The sequence below is a fragment of the Nycticebus coucang genome, chromosome 21, assembly GCF_027406575.1.
Source record: "Nycticebus coucang isolate mNycCou1 chromosome 21, mNycCou1.pri, whole genome shotgun sequence".
Lineage (NCBI taxonomy): Eukaryota > Metazoa > Chordata > Mammalia > Primates > Lorisidae > Nycticebus > Nycticebus coucang.
In genome coordinates, this window is record NC_069800.1 from 61376150 (window position 1) to 61394187 (window position 18038).

The 18038-nt window shown below is 46.8% G+C and overlaps 1 non-coding gene and 1 pseudogene across 1 annotated transcript; both read right to left on the reverse strand.

Moving 5' to 3' along the window:
- Window positions 1-391: 391 nt before the first annotated feature.
- Window positions 392-498, reverse strand: LOC128574300 (U6 spliceosomal RNA). The gene has a single exon (XR_008376677.1). It is a non-coding gene; the product is annotated as a U6 spliceosomal RNA (small nuclear RNA).
- Window positions 499-5521: 5023 nt separating this feature from the next.
- LOC128573331 (cytochrome c oxidase subunit NDUFA4-like) lies at window positions 5522-5771 on the reverse strand (annotated as a pseudogene).
- Between the last annotated feature and the right edge of the window lie 12267 nt (window positions 5772-18038).

Consider the following 18038-nt stretch of genomic DNA (forward strand, 5'->3'; position numbering starts at 1 on the left):
TTTTTGTAGAGACAGAGTCTCACTTTACTGCCCTCTGTAGAGTGCTGTGGCGTCACTGGGCTCAGGGCAACCTCCAGCTCTTGGGTTTACACCATGTTTACAAGAACAAATTCAAATCCTGTTATGAGTGTGACAAGCCAAATATTGATTATGAATACTCACCACAGCAATTTTTTATTCCCATTTTATATATGTCATGATGAGTTGTGGAAGACAGAAATTTTTTTTTTTCTGAGACAGAATCTCACTTTATTGCCCTCTGTAGAGTATTGTGGTGTCACAGCTCACAACAACCTCAAACTCTTGGACTTCAGTGATTCTCTTGCCTTAGCCTCCCAAGTAGCTGGGACTACAGTCTCCCTCCACATGCCTGGCTATTTTTTTTTTTTTTTTTAATATGAAACGCTTCACGAATTTGCATGTTATCCTTGTGCAGGGGCCATGCTAATCTTCTCTGTATCATTCCAATTTTAATATATGTGCTGCCCAAGTGAGCATTGCCTGGCTATTTTTTTGAGGTGGGGGTGGGTATCGCTCTTGCTCAAGCTGGTCTCAAATGTTTGAGCTCAGGCAGTCCACTGGTCTCAGCCTCCCAAGTGCTGAGATTACAGGCGTGAGCCACCGTGCCCAGCCTGGAATGCAGAACTTTTTTTTTTTTTTGTAGAGACAGAGTCTCACTTTACTGCCCTTGGTAGAGTGCCGTGGCGTCACACGGCTCACAGCAACCTCTAGCTCTTGGACTTATGTGATTCTCTTGTCTCAGCCTCCTGAGCAGCTGGGACTACAGGCGGGAATGCAGAACTTTTAATGATGGAAGAACCAAGTGGCTATCTGGTTTCATGAGTCCACACTCAAAATTGAATTCATGAGGCAAGAGAATCGCTTAAGCCCAGGAGTTGGAGGTTGCTGTGAGCTGTGTGATGCCATGGCACTCTACCGAGGGCCATAAAGTGAGACTCTGTCTCTACAAAAAAAAAAAAAATTGAATTCATAATTTCTTTTTTTGGGAGGGGGGGGACAGTCTGACTCTGTCACCCTGGGTAGAGTGCCATGGCATCACAGCTCACAACAACCTCAAACTCTTGGGCTGAAGTGATCTTCTTGCCTCAGCCTCCCTGGTAGCTGGGACTACAGCCGCCCACCACAACACCTGGCTATTTTTTTTTTTTTTTTGTAGAGACAGAGTCTCACTTTATGGCCCTCGGTAGAGTGCCATGGCATCACACGGCTCACAGCAACCTCCAACTCCTGGGCTTAAGCGATTCTCTTGCCTCACCTTCCTGAGTAGCTGGGACTACAGGCACGCACCACAATGCCCAGCTATTTTTTGGTTGCAGTTCAGCCGGGGCTGGGTTTGAACCCGCCACCCTCGGTATATGGGGCTGGCGCCCGCACCTGGCTATTTTTTTAGAGACAGGATCTTGCTCTTGCTCAGGCTAGTCTCCAACTTGTGAGCTCAAGCATTCCACCCTCTTGGCTTCCCAGAGTACTAGGATTACAGGCATGAGCCACCCGCCCAGCCCATGAATTTACAACGTCTTTTTTTTTTTTTTTTTACAGACAGTCTCACTTTGTCACCCTTGGTAAAGTGCCGTGGCATCATAGGTCACAGCAACCTCCAGCTCTTGAGCTTAGGCAATTCTCTTGCCTTGGCCTCCCGAGTAGTTGTGACTACAGGTGCCCGCCACAATGCCCAGCTATTTTTTTTGTTGCAATTTGGTCAGGGCTGGGTTTGAACCCGCCACCCTCAGTATATGGGGCCAGCGCCCTACTCACTGAGCCACAGGTGCTTGCCCAATTTACAATGTCTTAAAGACCAATTTTTCTTCTCCAGTTCAGGTCCACGGCACAGTTTATTAAATAAATAATTTGCCTTGGATCAATCTTATGGATTTTATTCAAATTGCATTATCTTAACAATTTCAGTACTGACTGGTTTAACATGAAAATCTGCCAAAGTATTTCCCTGGTATTTAATTAATTCTTGTTCTACTTAACATTGGGTTAGCAGTTTTATAAAAGTAATCAGTTTCTTCATAAGAGTTCTTGGAATTTTTACCCAGTTGAATTGTATGATCTTAAGATTATCAGGAACCTATATTCAAGAGTACTTGTCAGACTCTTTCCCAGGAATCTCCTCGAAGAAAAAGCAGTTTTGGACTATAGATGATTGTAAATACCTTTAAATAAGAATCAAAGTAAGGGCTGGGCATAGTGGCTCACACCTATAATCCTAGCACTCTGGAAGTCTGAGGAGGGAGGATCCTTGAGGTCAGAAGTCAGGAGTTCCAGACCAGCCTGAACAAGAGTGAGATCCCCATCTCCACTAAAAATAGAAAAAAAAAAAATTAGTTGGGCATGGTGGCTTGTGGTTGTAGTCCCAGCTACTCTTGAAGCTGGGGCAAGAGGATTTCTTGAGAGTTTGAGTTTGCTATGAGCAAGGCTGATGCCAGGGCACTCTAAGCCCAGGCTATTGTGTGAGACTCTTGCAAAAAAAAAAAATCCAGACTGGGGTCTGGTTTAGGGCCCGGTAATTTTGTGTGACCAGCAGGGGCTTCCTTTGGCCAACCCAACTATGGTTTTAAACTCATCATTGTCCATTTGATTTTTTCCCCATTTTTGTTATTATTATTATTTATTTATTATTTTTTTTTTTTGCAGTTTTTGGCCAGAGGCTGGGTTTAAACCCGCCACCTCCGGCATATGGGGCTGGTGCCCTACTCCTTTGAGCCGCAGGCACCGCCCTATTTTTTTTTTTTTTTTTTGGTAGAGACAGAATCTCACTTTATTGCCCTCGGTAGAGTGCTCTGTCGTCACAGCTCACAGCAACCTCCAAATCCTGGGCTTAGGCGATTCTCTTGCCTCAGCCTCCTGAGTAGCTGAGACTATAGGTGCTGGCCACCATGCCTGGCTATTTTTTGTTGCAGTTCGCCGGCGCCCTACTCACAGAGCTACAGGTGCCGCCCTCATTTTTCTCATTTTTAATACCTATCTAAAAATTTTCTACTCCAAATTCGTATTTCCAAGAGGATGACTTAGCTAAAATAAGGTAGAAAATTTATATCTCAAAGACATAGAATTTAAAAAAAAAGAAAAGACATAGAATTGAGATTTCAGGCCTAAAATAACACTTCTACCCAAACCAAGAAAGAGTCTAGGACTAGATAAAGGCTGAGTTAGAATAAGACAGTCGGAACCTTAAACAAAGGTGGACTTGTCATGTAGATTTGAGACAATGCCTGTTGCATTTTAAGAGTTTCCAGGGACAGGGCTCACTCTTTTCCTGGTGGACAGAGGTAGAAGTCTTACAAATGGGAATTTCCTTTATTCACATAAATTTCTTTTACAAAAGGGTTTCCGAAATAGCCAGATAAATGCCAAAAAAAAAAAAAATGTGTTTTGGAGACCAATTTAGTTCAAAAGGCAGTCTTTTCTACCGACCTTCTATTTTTTAGCCTAAATTACTGAGTTTAGAGTGAAGCCATTAACAAACAAGGCAAAGAAAGCATTTTCTGTGCCAGGCTGGTATGCCCATCACTATTGCTCTGAGCTTAAGATTTTGACCTGTATGAAGAAAAACTTGTTATTTATTATTTAAAAAAAATTTTTTTTTATTTGTTGCCCTTGGTAGAGTGCTGTGACATCATAGCTCACAGCAACCTCAGACTCCTGGACTCAAGCTATTCTCTTGTCTCAACTGGGACTACAGGTGCCTGCCACAACGCCCTATTTTTAAAATAGAGTGTCTCCCTCAGGCTGGTCTCGAACTGGTGAGCTCAGGTAATCCACTGGCCTCAGCCTTCCAGAGTGTCAGCATTACAGGCGTGAGCCAATGTGCTTGGCCTAGTTTTTTCTTTAATTTTTTAAAGAAGATTTTGGCTGCACACAATGGCTCACACCTGTAATCCCAGCACTCTGGGAGGCTGAGGTTGTTGGATTGCTTAAGCTCCGGAGTTCAAGACCAGCCTGAGCAAGAGTAAGACCCCATCTCTACTAAAAATAGAAAAATTAGCCGAATGTGGTGGTGGGTACCTGTAGTCTCAGCAATTCAGGAGGTTGAGATAGATCACTGGAGCCCAGGAGCTTGAGGTCGAAATGAGCTATGATGACGCCAAGGCACTGTAGCCTGGGTGACAGAGCAAGACCATGTTTCAAATAAATGAATAAATGAAAAGAGAGGCCAAGGAACCAAGCAAAGCATCTCCATAGAGTTTTCTGAGAAATTAATAAGAAAGTGACCTGTGTGTGGCTGCTGGATTAGCAAGATGGGAACTCTTGGTGAGCTTGGAAACTTTCTTGAGCCTTATTTCTTTTTTTTTTTTTTTTGTAGAGGCAGAGTCTCACTTTATGGCCCTCGGTAGAGTGCCGTGGCCTCACACAGCTCACAGCAACCTCCAACTCCTGGGCTTAAGCGATTCTCTTGCCTCAGCCTCCCGAGTAGCTGGGACTACAGGCACCCGCCACAACGCCCGGCTATTTTTTTTGGTTGCAGTTTGGCCGGGGCCGGGTTTGAACCCGCCACCCTCGGTATATGGGGCTGGCGCCTTACCGACTGAGCCACAGGCGCCGCCAAAATTTAACTTTTTTTTTTTTTTTGTACAGAGTCCCACTTTATGGCCCTCAGTAGAGTGCCGTGGCCTCACACAGCTCACAGCAACCTCCAACTCCTGGGCTTAAGCGATTCTCTTGCCTCAGTCTCCCGAGTAGCTGGGACTACAGGTGCCCGCCACAATGCCCGGCTATTTTTTTGGTTTGCAGTTTGGCCGGGGCCGGATTTGAACCCGCCACCCTCGGCATATGGGGCCGGCGCCTTACCGACTGAGCCACAGGTGCCGCCCGAGCCTTATTTCTTATTCACGTCTCATTTATCTTGATATTCTGCCTATAAGCTGGGACCACATTTTACACATGTTGTGTTCCCTTTTATGACTATTAGGAGTTTTGTTGAGTGATTGAAACCAGAGACTCCCTAACTGCTGAAAGTTGGCCTCCATTCTACTCCCATGACAAGGTAAAAGGCACAAGCTCTTTGCCAAACAATTCTACTTCTAGGAATATGTTCTAAAGATAGATCCCCAAAGCCTGAGATGCTCTACTTACAAGGATATTCATTGCAGTGTTATTTGTGATAGTAAAAAAACTGGAAACCACCTAAATTCCACCAACTAGAGATTGTGCAATCACCTGTAGAACATCCAGTCAGTGGGGTTACACTGCGTACCTTAAAAGGAGTGAGGCCCATGACTCTGCACAGAGGTGGGGTGATCTCCAAGATATACTTGATAAGTGGGAAAAAACAGGGCACAACCTTATGGGGAAAAGACAACTGAAAGAACATAGGTACTCGGTCTTTTTTTTTCCCTAAGTTTCAGATATTTATTAATCAGTGTAATCCTCAACACAATACATCAACATGATTTCATGCATTTAGAGGAAAAATATTTCCTGGTTAAGTGGAAAATTGCGCAAATGGCTTCTGGAAGACCTTCATGCTAAGCAGCTTTATTGTGAAACGTTTGGTTTAGAAGTCTGGACCTTCTTTCTTCAGTTTGCTGTAATCCACATTCACTGAGTAGAACTTGTATTGATCAGTGGGACCCCAGTTTGTTCCAGGATTCTGGGTTATTTTTTCTGGCCCAACTAAGATCTGGATTGAACAATGCCGGACACAAGACATACAGTGCTGCTTCAGTACCTCCGGCCCCAGTAAATACGAAGAGAGGAATCAAGCTCGGATGCTTCTTGGCCTGACCAAGGATCTGGCGAAGCATGTTTGTGGCAGCGGCCTTTAGTCTAAAGGAAAAGAAAAATAAACCTGCGGGCCAAGACCTGGAAAATCTGCCACACAGTCTTATATTTGCATAGCTTCTCTTCAGAACAGGGTTTCCCAAATGTTGACACTGTTGATGTTGGGGACAGGTAATTCTGTGTTGTGGGGCTGTCCTGTGAACCATAGGATGTTTTGCAGCATCCCTGACCTCTACTCACTAAATGCCAGTGGCATCCCTGATCCTCCAGGTTGTAACAAACAAAAATGTCCCCAGACATTGCCCAGTGTGTCTGGGGTGGGGGGAATAGCCCACTTGGAAATTGTCCTTTTTAACTGATTTAAAAGGATATATAGGGCAGCACCTGTGGCTCAAAGGAGTGGGACGCTGGGCCCATATACTGGAGGTGGCAGGTTCAAACCGGGCCAAAAACTAAAAAAAAAAAAAAAAAAGGATATACATAAGGTCAGATGGGGTGTTTTGTATCTAATCCTAGCACTGGGAGGCCAAGAATTTGAGAGCAGCCTAGGCAACATTATGAGACCCCATCTCCACAAAAAAAGTAGTAACATTAGCCAAGCATGGTGGTGGGTGCCTGTAGCCGCAACCACTTGGGAGCTGAAACACAAGGATCACTTGAGCCCAGGAGTTTGAGGTTGCTGTGAGCTAGGCTGATGCCATAGCACTCTAGCAAAGGGGGTAGCCTTTTCTCCTGCTAATTAACAACAATCCTTCATCTGGCCACTGGGGTGAGCTCAAGCCACAACACAAGGTGAAAGATTCAGAACTAGAGGGAAAGAATAGCTGGGGCAAGGAGCTGTCATTTTAAGTAGGAGTGCACCTGCATGTTAGCAAACATTGGTCACTCAGTTTCATAGAGTCTAACACAAATAGATTTATGAGTCTTCTCTCCTGGTGGGGGCATGGAAAGGTAGAACTACAAAGATTTCACTGAAAAATCTCAGGGTAGGGCCGGGTGCGGTGGTTCATGCCTATAATCCTAGCACTCTGGGAGGCCGAGGCAGGTGGATTGCCTGAGTTCGAGACCAGCCTAAGCAAGAGTGAGACCCTGTCTCTAAAAATAGCTGGGTGTTGTAGCGGATGCCTGTAGTCCTAGCTACTCAGGAGGCTGAGGCCAACAGAATTGCTTGAACCCAAGAATTGGATGTTGCTCTGAGCTATGATGCGACAGCGCTCTACCAAGGATAACAAAGTGAGACTGTGTCTCAAAAAAAAAAAAAAAAAAATCTCAGGGTAGGACTCCAGTTGGCTCAGTCTAGGTCACATGGAAGAGATAAGCGCAGGAAACTCTCATATGCCTGCCTTTCAAATACCTCCTTACTCATTTAAGGTACTCCTCACTTCTCCTTCATTAAATGTGTTAATGCAGTTTAGTTCAGTTTTTGAGACGGAATCTCACTCTTGCCCAGGCTATGGCCTCAACCTAGCTCACAGCAATCTCCAACTCCTGGGCTCAAGAAATCCTTCTGCCTCAGCTTTCCAAGTAGCTGGGTCTGCAGGCACTCAAAACATTGCCTGGCTAAGTTTTCTATTTTTAGTAAAGAAAGGGTCTTGATCTTGCTCAAGCTGGTCTCAAACTCCTGAGTTCAAGTGATCCTCTTGCCTTGGCCTCCCAGAGTGCTAAGATTATAGGCATGAGCCACCACAACTCCCCAATGCCTTTATTTTAATATAAGGAAAAATAATCCAGCCTGGGCAACATAGAAAGACCCCATTTTTATTAAAAAAAAAAAAAAACTTTAAAAATTAATTGGGTATGGTGGCAATACCTGTAAGTCCTACCTTCTTGGGAGGACGAGGCAGGAGGATTGCTTGAGCCTAGTAGTTGTAGGTTGCAGTGAGCTGGGATTGTGTCTCTGTACTCTGGCCAGGGCAATAGAGTGAAACCCTATCTCTTAATTTTTTTTTTTCTTGAGTTAAAAAAGAAGAAAAAGCTCTTTTAATGGATCTTGCAGTATTGACTGGGTGGAAGGCTGGAAGCCAATAAGGCAAAGAGAGTACAAACAGACTGATAGGTGGAGAAATTCTATGGGTGAAAGAAGGCGGGGTAGGGGGTGGCCGCCTACTTGGAAGGAAGGTGCCTTGTCTTGAAGCTGTATCTTCGTAGAAAGCACATTCTTTTTATTTAGACCATATGCTTATTTGGCTTGACTTGATATGAGGCCACTGATGGACATGGAGAGGTGGAGAAATAGTCTCCAGTAATAAGGACAGCAAATAGGCAGGCGCAGTGGTACAAAACCGTAGTCCTAGCTATTAGAGAAGCTGTGGCAGGAGGGTCACTTGAGCTCAGGAGTTCAAGACCAGCCTGAGCAACATAGCAAGACACATCTCAAAAAAAAAAAAAAGCGGGCGCCTGTAGTCCCAGCTACTCGAGAGGCTGAGGTAAGAGAATTGCTAAAGCCCAGGAGTTGGAGGTTGCTATGAGCTGTGTGAGGCCACGGCACTCTACCGAGGGCTGTAAAGTGAGACTCTGTCTCTACAAAAAAAAAAAAAAAAAAAAGCTACCCTAACACAATTAAGATATTTTTTGTGATTTTTTTTTTTTTTTTTTTTTTGCTGTTTTTAGTTTTTAGCCAGGGCTGGGTTTGAACCCGCCACCTCCGGCTTATGGGGCCAGTGCCCTAGTCCTTTGAGCCACAGACACCACCCTTTTCTGTGAATTTTATAAGTATGAATGAACTCATTAAAACCTCATACCAGCCTTATCAGGTGGGTCCTTTTAATACTCCTTTTTCACAGATGAGACAGCAGCACACAGGGTGTACACAGCCTTCCTGAGATCACACAACTGGCAAGCGGTAGGGCTTCCCACTCCGGCGGTGTGGCTGCTGCAGGGACCACTCTGCCACGCCGCCTCCGTTGCTCAGATTCTGGGTTTGTGACACACTCGCTGGGCAGCTCAGCATTTTCTCCCCTGCAGATTGCGGGTAATCTGAGGGTTGTTGGAACACATTTGAAGCACCTGAGTCTCGGTGCTCATTAGCAGGAAGCTATGATGATTGCTGAGTTAGACCTGGAACAAGCACCGTGCTGGAATTCAGTTACTGACATGTCTCCAAACTGAGCCTAGACGAGCCTATGGTCCCACACCAGGGAGCAGCTGCCAGCGCCTGGGTCTGCTGCAGTGAGTGGGACAGGTCACTCCAGAAGCTTCTCCCTTCCAGACACCTTAATAAGAAGGAATCTTCTTCCTTTGCTCCCCTCTCTTCCCTCTCTGCCTTCCTCCCATTCTTTAAATGTCCAGAGTCAGTGGGTAGCTTGTCTTAGTAACTCAGGGAGCAAGAGGGGCAGGCTGCTCACAGTTGGCAGTGTGCAGGATTAAGGGAGGATTAAGGCCCTTTGTCAATTTCTCATCTCTGCAGAGACAGGACCCAAAGGATTGCTAAAGAGTCCCCTTGGTAACAACTGTTTCTCCTGCCCCTTGTTTGGATTCCCTCAGGCTGGGTGGAGCTGCCACTGTGGCAGCTTTGCAGGGAAGTGGGCCGAGGGCTGCCAGCATTGGAGCGTGTGAGCCTGGCATTTGCATCGGGCTGGGTCTCCATTCTAAGGCCAAGTCGACTCACCTCTTGGGCGAGTTGCTTCAGATATCGGAGACAAGCCACATCATGTCAAGTGGCTTTTGCTCCCCAATTCCAGTGCCAAAGGGTGCAGGCCTGTAGTCACCCCAGCCTGTTCCTCCCTCCCTGTTCCCTTCTGCCCTTGTTTCTCCTGCCCTATGGAGGAAGCACAAAGCCTGCTCTTACTCAAGCCTGTCCTCCACCTGTGTGCTGGCTCCTACCCTTTGTGACCTTCTCAAGGACTTTGAGTCTCTAAATATTCTCTCCCTTTCCCATCAGCCTACTCCCAGATTAAAATGAAAAACTCCCTCTGACTTCTGACCACCCCGTTTCCCAGGTCCCATCTGCAGTCTCGCTGCCACCTCACAATTCTGTTGCCTGCCGGATGCCCCAAGATTCTGTCTCCTGGGAATTCCACACTTAGCATGTCCAACACAAAACTTCCCACTGCCTTCCATATCTGCGAACTCTAGTGTCCTCAACAGCAGAACTGGCACCTCCCTTCCCTCAGTCACCCAAGCCCGTTGCTGGGTTCCTTCCCCCGCTTCCGCGGCCTCCCTCCAGTCTTTCTCACCAGCCCTCAGTCCTGCTTTGAAGATGCCCTTCAGACCCCACTGTCTGCATCCTCACTTTGCCACCTTAGCTCAGGCCACCTCCAGCTCCCACCTGGCGCTGTGCCCATCTCCTAAATGATGGCCAGCTCTCCTTTCTCATGCTGCTGCTGCCGCCCTCTTTCTGGAATGAAAATTGAATCAAGTTAGTCACTCACTTAAAACCATTTCATGCTCTCTCTTGCTCTTAGGTGAAGCTGACTTTAACTTGATTTACACAGCTGTCTGTGGCAGGTCCTGCCTTTCCTACCTCCAGCACTGCTCCCCCCTCCCCACCCCTGTGATGCTTTCCTGGTCCCCCACCCTGGCAGGCAGCCACTCCCCGCGGGGTTGTTCTCTCTGAGACCTAAGCACTTGGTCTTTCCTTCTCAGGGTGTCCCCCCACCCCACCCTGCTCCCCACTTCTGACTAACTTGCACTGATCCTTCTGTGCTTGGCTTGCCTTAGATGTCACTTCCTCCAGGAAGCCTTCCCTGACTCATCCCCTCGAAACAAAGTAAAATCCAATCAGAACAAAACACTGAGTCATAATCTCTTTTATTCCCTGAGAAGGTATCAAGAGATCTGTGTTTGCATAACAAGCACACCATTTTTACTTGTCTTTGTTAACTCTGAGTAGAAATGGTGTACGAATTAGCATATAATTATAAGTAATCCTATAGCACTAGAGAAACAAATCTTTACCTGATATGTGACCAACATGATCAACTGGGACAGACCTTTAGAAAATGAAATAAAAGTACAGGGCGGCGCCTGTGGCTCAAGGAGTAGGGCGCCGGTCCCATATGCCGGAGGTGGCGGGTTCAAACCCAGCCCCGGCCAAAAACCAAAATAAATAAATAAATAAATAAAAGTACAGATGTGAGGGCAGTGCCTGTGGCTCAAGGAGTAAGGCGCCGGTCCCATATGCTGGAGATGGTGGGTTCAAACCCAGCCCCAGCCAAAAACTGGAAAAAAAAAAAAAAGGTACAGATGTGATTAGTAAAATGAATACTTTGTTCATACAGATACCTAACTGGGTCTATGGAACCTGAGTTTTTTCTTCTCAGTGGTGGACAGTTATTCCGCTGATAGATGGCTAGTTGGGTTCTGCCTTTTACATATTAAATCAAAGCACCATTTCAGGATTTAAGCACAGCCTTGCCCAATTCTGTTTCACTTATATTACTATTGGTATCAGTGTTGTTTGGGGTGGCTTGAGGACAAGAATGGAGGTGGAAGGTGGCTATCAGCTGTTCCTGGTGTGACTTTGCATCACTCTTAGTCAGGCATCCTCAAACTGTGGCCCGCGGGCCACATGAGGTGGTGTGATTGTATTTGTTCCCGTTTTATATTTTTACTTCAAAATAAGATATGTGCAGTGTGCATAGGAATTTGTTCATAGTTGTTTTTTTTTTAAACTATAGTCCGGCCCTCCAGCGGTCTGAGGGACAGGCCCCCTGTTTAAAAAGTTTGAGGACACCTGCTCTTAGAGCCCAAGTGTTTGGCACGTAGTAGGGGCTGGATCAATAATGAATGAATGAAATCACTCTCAAACCAGAGCACCAGGTTTCATGTTATGGGTTAATTTGATCAGCAAGCACAGGACCAAACGTGTCTCCTACTCTTTGATTCATGGAACCACAGGATGACAGGAAAGGGTGTCCCTGGAACACAGGGCCTGACCTCCAGGTTTATTGGTTGAGCCGGCTGGGCGGCTGCTCACCCGGAATTGTCACTGAAGGCGGGTGGCCCACAGACAGAGAAAGTGGAGAATGGTGCTTAGGTCATATCTGGCCTTGTTGATTTTAAACTTTGCATGGTTAGAAGCCCTGGGGAAGTAGAACCTATCACCTCCTGGTCTGACTTCCTACTTCTCCACCCCCCCCCCCGCCCTTTTTAAGATCATTGCAAATCTCTATAGACCAGATCCAGACTTGGAGACATGATGGAGGTGGGCAGCACACATTTGTGATGCCGAGTGGGTCCCTCCCCTTTAACGGCAGTGCCCAAGAACAAATGCATAGTCAGCTCTCCGTCTGTGGTCAGACCTAGGGACTGCGTTCCCAGGATTTGTCGTCCTAGCAGACTCAGGCTCTGAAGGCCTGAGTTCAAGTTCTGGTTCCACCACTGCAGCCGTATGACCAATGAGGATTCGGGTTCCTAATCTGACTGGTGGGGACAGCGACACTGTCATCCCTCAGGGTAAGATCCAGTGAGAAATGAGATGGTGCTGTCACAGCATTTTTCAAGCTCTCCTGTGTCTGGGTCCTGGATATTATTTCTCCCAGGGTGAAATAAGAATACCTTTCTTCAGTACTGCCTTCAAACAAGCAATGAGATGCCTAGGTGGCTGGGATGTTTAACACTGGAAGGGACTTGAGGTCATTAAGTCCAACTTCCTCATTTTAGAGCAGAAGGGACAGGCTCAGGGAGAGAAGAAAGCAGAAGGTGAGACTCATCCGTGCTGTGGCCGCAGAATGGGGGACCCACCGCGCCCTGAGCTGGTGTGAGTACAAGGCGGGCACTCCCCAGTGCGCTTCAGAAATGGGGCCTGTGAGGACAGAAGTCAAGGTGCTTCCTTCCTCCTGCTGGTGAGGAGGCACCTGGCACCCAGGTGTGGGGCTGTGCCCTCCCAGGCTAGGCCTAGCTGTGCAGAATTGCAGGCACCCAGGTGTGGGGCTGTGCCCTCCCAGGCTAGGCCTAGCTGTGCAGAATTGCAGGCACCCAGGTGTGGGGCTGTGCCCTCCCAGGCTAGGCCTAGCTGTGCAGAATTGCAGGCACCCAGGTGTGGGGCTGTGCCCTCCCAGGCTAGACCTAGCTGTGCAGAATTGCAGGCACCCAGGTGTGGGGCTGTGCCCTCCCAGGCTAGGCCTAGCTGTGCAGAATTGCAGGCACCCAGGTGTGGGGCTGTGCCCTCCCAGGCTAGGCCTAGCTGTGCAGAATTGCAGGCGTCTAGTGAAAATCTTGCCCAATACTCCTTTACCAAAGAGGAAACTGTGATGCAGTGACAGGACGGGCCTCTTCTGGGGTCATTCAGCAATTCTCAGTGGCTGCTCTGTCGCAGCAAACTGGGTGTCTGAGATGGTGGCCCATTGTTCTGAAAAAGAGCTTCGTTTCATAGACGGACCGCAGAATATGCATTTTTTTCTTTTTTTTTTGTAGTTTTTGGCTGGGGCTGGGTTTGAACCTGCCACCTCCGGCATATGGGGCCAGCGCCCTATTCCTTTGAGCCACAGGCACCGCCCGCATTTTTTTTCTTTTTTTGAGACAGAGTCTTGCTTTGTCACCTTGGATAGAATACTGTGGTGTCATAGCTCACAGCAAACTCAGACTCCTGGGCTTAAGTGATTCTCTCGCCTCAGCCTCCCAAGTAGCTGGGACTACAGGCGCCTGCCACAACACCTGGCTATTTTTAGAGGCGGGGGTCTCACTGTGGCTCAGGCTGGTCTTGAACCTGTGAGCTCAGGCAGTCTGCCTGCCTCAGCCTCCTAAGTGCTGGGATTACAGGTATGAGCCACCATCCTTAGCCTTAAAGTATGCATTTTATAACCTTGTTATCGCAATCTTCCCAGCAGCCCTGCAGATAGGTTTATGCCCATTTTACAGATGAGGAAACAGGCTCAGGGAGATGAAGTTAATGAGGGGCTAATGAGGTGCAGGTGGAGAATTGACCCAGTCCCACTCTGCTCCAGATGCCAAGTTCACAGCCCCCAGTATAGGGTGTAGCAAGAAATTCTGAGCTCTCGGGAAAAGTGAATAAAGTGGTGGGAGGGGCCGGGCGCAATGGCTCATGCCTGTAATCACAGCCTGAGCAAAAAGCGAGACCCCATGTCTACTAAAAATAGAAAAACTGAGGCAAGACGATGCTTGAGCCCAAGAGTTGGCGCTTTCTGTGAGCCATGATGTCACAGCACCCAACCCAGGGAGACAGCTTGAGACTCTGTCTCAAAAAAAAAAAAAAAAGAAAAGAAAAAGTGAGAGGAGGGCTTGTTCTCTTAGGGGAGTTGTTATCACTTTACTTCACCGTTACCTAGAGCAAAACAATTACCCTCATTCATTACTTTTTGAAAAACAAAATTAAGAATTGGGAATGGCAGTCACTGGGCGTCCACAGGTTTGTTCAAACAGCCTAAGCTGCTGCCTCGGTACCTGGGCACAGTCAGCACCCAAACAAAAGTGTTCCCTCGTCATCTCCCACCACTGCGGGGGAGTGTGGGTACCAAGGAAGGCGGGTCCAGCAAGCTCAGTGTGGGACGCTGGAGGGCGGGGGAGGGACCTCTGCCCAACCCTCGACTGTGCACCGTGGGAAGAGGATTGGGGCATCCCTTGCTGGAAATACCCTGAGTCCCTGTTTTGTTTTTGTTTTTTGGGGGGTTTTTGGCCAGGGCTGGGTTTGAACCCGCCACCTCCGGCATATGGGAACGGCGCCCTACTCCTTGAGCCACAGGTGCCGCCCTACCCTGAGTCCCTGAAGGATGAGGCAACACCCACCATTTAATTCAGCACAAGAACCTACCCCAGGAGTCCCTGAGGAGGCCTGGGAGAGCAAGATGGGTGGGGCTAGAGGCAGAAACTACCCAGCATAGCACCTTGGGCCTGGGCCTCCAACCACCAGCTGCCTTCAGTGGCCCACCCTCTCCCGTACCCCCAGTGTCGGCCACTGGGCCTTGGGGCATCCCTCCTTGTGGACATGTCCTGGAAGTATCTCTGACTAGGCCTGAGGATGTAAAAGAGCAGTATCCTTCCACAGAGAGCTGACTGCACCGGGGAACTTGACGGCTGAAGACTTGGAGGGACATAGGGTAATTAATTTAGGGGCTTTCTTCCAGTCTCCGCTGCCTCTAACTTCTTTGGAACCAGGGGTCATTTCTTATCTTCCATAGTAACTCCTCATCTTTCTTAGACTTTGCTCCAACCTCTCAAGTCCACTCAAAGATCTTGGTAGGGTCTACACACTCACACTTCAGCTCAGACACCTACGAAGTACAAAGTGACACGGAATGCACCTGCTGCACACATTATATTAAATTTTCTTTGCTGTAAAGAAAAACATGTTTGCACTAGTCACCCCAATTACTGAGGAAGCTGAGGTGGGAGGGTGGCTTGAGCCCAGGAGGTCTAGTCCAGCCTGGACAACACAGTGAGACCTTGTCCCTAAAATAAATTAAAATTAAAAGAAATTTATAACTGAGTTTTGCTAGGAACATATTGCTCTATTACTCAAACTTTATGTTTGTATATAAAGCTGTACAAAGAAAAGAAAAACATCCCATACATTTGGAGATTTAAAGACAAGCCTCATCTAAATAATTTATGATCAAAGAGGGAATCATGTATATATATATTTTTTTGGAGACAGAGTCTTAGTTTGTCACCCTCAGTAGAATGCTGTGGCAACACAGCTCACAGCAACCTCCAACTCCTGGGCTTAGGCGATTCTCCTGCCTCAGACTCTGGAGTAGCTGGGACTACAGGCGGCCGCCACAATGCCCAGCTATTTTTTTGTTGCCGTTTGGCCAGGGCTGAGTTTGAACCCACCACCCTCAGTATATGGGCCCAGTGCCCTACTCACTGAGTCACAGGCACCGCCCGGAAATCATAATTTAAATGAGAAAATCTAGAATTGTGGCTGACAATGAAGGCCCTAATTAGTTAAACTTGTGAGATGCAGTTAGGTGGTACCTACCTGGAACTGCACGGCCTTAATTACACATACAAGAAAGACCAAAAATAATGAACTAAATGTCTGACTCAACAATCAATCTAGAAAAGAAAAACATTAAAGTAAACGCCCCAAGAAAGAAGGGAACAATGAAAATAATAGCAGAAATTAATTTCAATAATCTCAGAGTAACAAAAATAATACCCCAGTATTTAAAAATACTCTTTAAAAATAAAAACAAATAGATAAAATTCTGATGATATTGCTTATGTATAAATGTGTAAATTTTAGAAATGAATAGATACTCTACAGATAGTGTAGAGGTTAAAAAATAAGAGGTTACTTTGAAGGAGATATATAACAATAAATTTGAAATTGCAGAAGAAACCAACAATTTTCTGAGAAAACACCTACCACAATCCTTTGCAAGGATGGCAATATACCTAAATCCATTAAATTCAATCAGTAGTTTAATATCCAGCCAACCAACTCCAAAAAGCCCCAGTGACTTCAGAAGAAAGTTCTACCAAAAAAACAAACTTCATGATAAAAGGAAGGTTGAGCAGCTCACACCTGTAATCCTAGCCCTTTGGGAGGCTGAGACAGGAGGATTGCTTGAGCCCAGAAGTTTAAGGTTGCAGTAAGCTATGATGATGCCCCTGCTCTAACCCAGGCAACAGAGCCAGACCCTGTCTCAAAAAAATATGTGAATTAGGGCTCAGTGCCTGTGGCGCAAACAGCTAAGGCACCAGCCACATACACCTGAGCTGGCAGGTTTGCATCCAGCCCAAGCCCATCAAACAATGATGGCTGCAGCCAAAAAATAGCTGGGCGTTGTGGTGGGCAGCTGTAGTCCCAGCTACTTGGGAGGCAGAGGCAGGAGACTTGCTTGAGCCCAGGAATTGGAGGTTGCTGTGAGCTATGATGCCATGGCTCTCTACCTACAGTGACAGCTTGAGGCTATGTCTCAAAAAAATTAAAAATTAAAAAAAATAAGTAAATTGGGTGGTGCCCGTTGCTCAGTGGGTGGGGCACTGGCCACATATACCCAGGCTGGCGGGTTCAAACCCAGCCTGGGTGTTGTGGCAGACAGCTGTAGTCCTAGCTACTTGGGAGGCTGAGGCAAGAGAATCGCTTAAGCTCAAGAGTTTGAGTTTGCTGTAAGCTGTGATGCCACAGCACTCTACTAAGGGCAACATGGACTCTGTCTCAAAAAAAAAAAAAAGTCAGAAAATAGGTACTGATAGAAACAGATTAGAACAGATGAAATAGGAATCTAGGCATTCACACTGACATAAAGAATGAACAAATAGGGGCGGCGCCTGTGGCTCAGTGAGTAAGGCGCCGGCCCCATATGCCGAGGGTGGCGGGTTCAAACCCAGCCCGGCCAAACGGCAACAAAAAAATAGCCGGGCGTTGTGGCGGGCGCCTGTTGTCCCAGCTACTCAGGAGGCTGAGGCAGGAGAATCGCCTAAGCCCAGGAGTTGGAGGTTGCTGTGAGCCCTGTGATGCCACGGCACTCTACCGAGGGCAATAAAGTGAAACTCTGTCTCTACAAAAAAAAAAAAGAATGAACAAATAGCTGGGCGTGGTGGCTCACACCTATAATCCTAGTGTTTTGAGAGGCTGACTCGGGTGGATTGCTTGAGCTCAGGAGTTCAAGACCAGCCTGAGCAAGAGGGAGACCTTGTCTCTACTAAAAATAGAAAAACTAGCCAGGTGTGGTGGTGGATGTCTGTAGTCCAAGCTACTCCAGAGGTTGAAGCATGAGAATCTCTTGGGCCCAAGAGTTTGAGGTTGCTGTGAGCTATGATGCCATAGCACTCTACCCAGGGTGACAGAGTGAGACTCTATCTCAAAAAAAAAAAAAAGAAAAGAATGAATAAATGAGGAAGAAACTCTACACATTAATGCAAACTAATATAGACAGAATAACAGAATTAGAATACAACTGTTTGGCTATCATCACGGTAACAATTCAGACAAGAAACACCAGTGATGCTAAAATTAGTAAGTGAAAATGGAATAAGAATGAAAAATTAATTATCTCCCCCAGAAATATTAAGTACAAAAGAAAAATAACTTTTGGAACTTGCATCTAGTTATAGGTAAGAAAAAAATTACTTGAGAGAGGCTCAGTGCCCATAGCACAGTGGTTACGGCACTAGCTACATATACCAAGGGAGCCGGGTTTGAACCTGGCCCAGGCCACCTAAACAACAATGATAACTGCAGCAAAAAATAGCCGGGCATTGTGCCGGATGCCTATAGTCCCAGCTACCTGGGAGGCTGAGGCAAGAGAATCGCTTAAGCCCAAGAGTTTGAGGTTGCTATGAGCTGTGACACCACAGCACTCTACCCAGGGCGACATAGTGCAACTTTGTCTCCAAAACAAAAAGAAATTACTCTGGAGAAACTTGGCACATGCCATTTT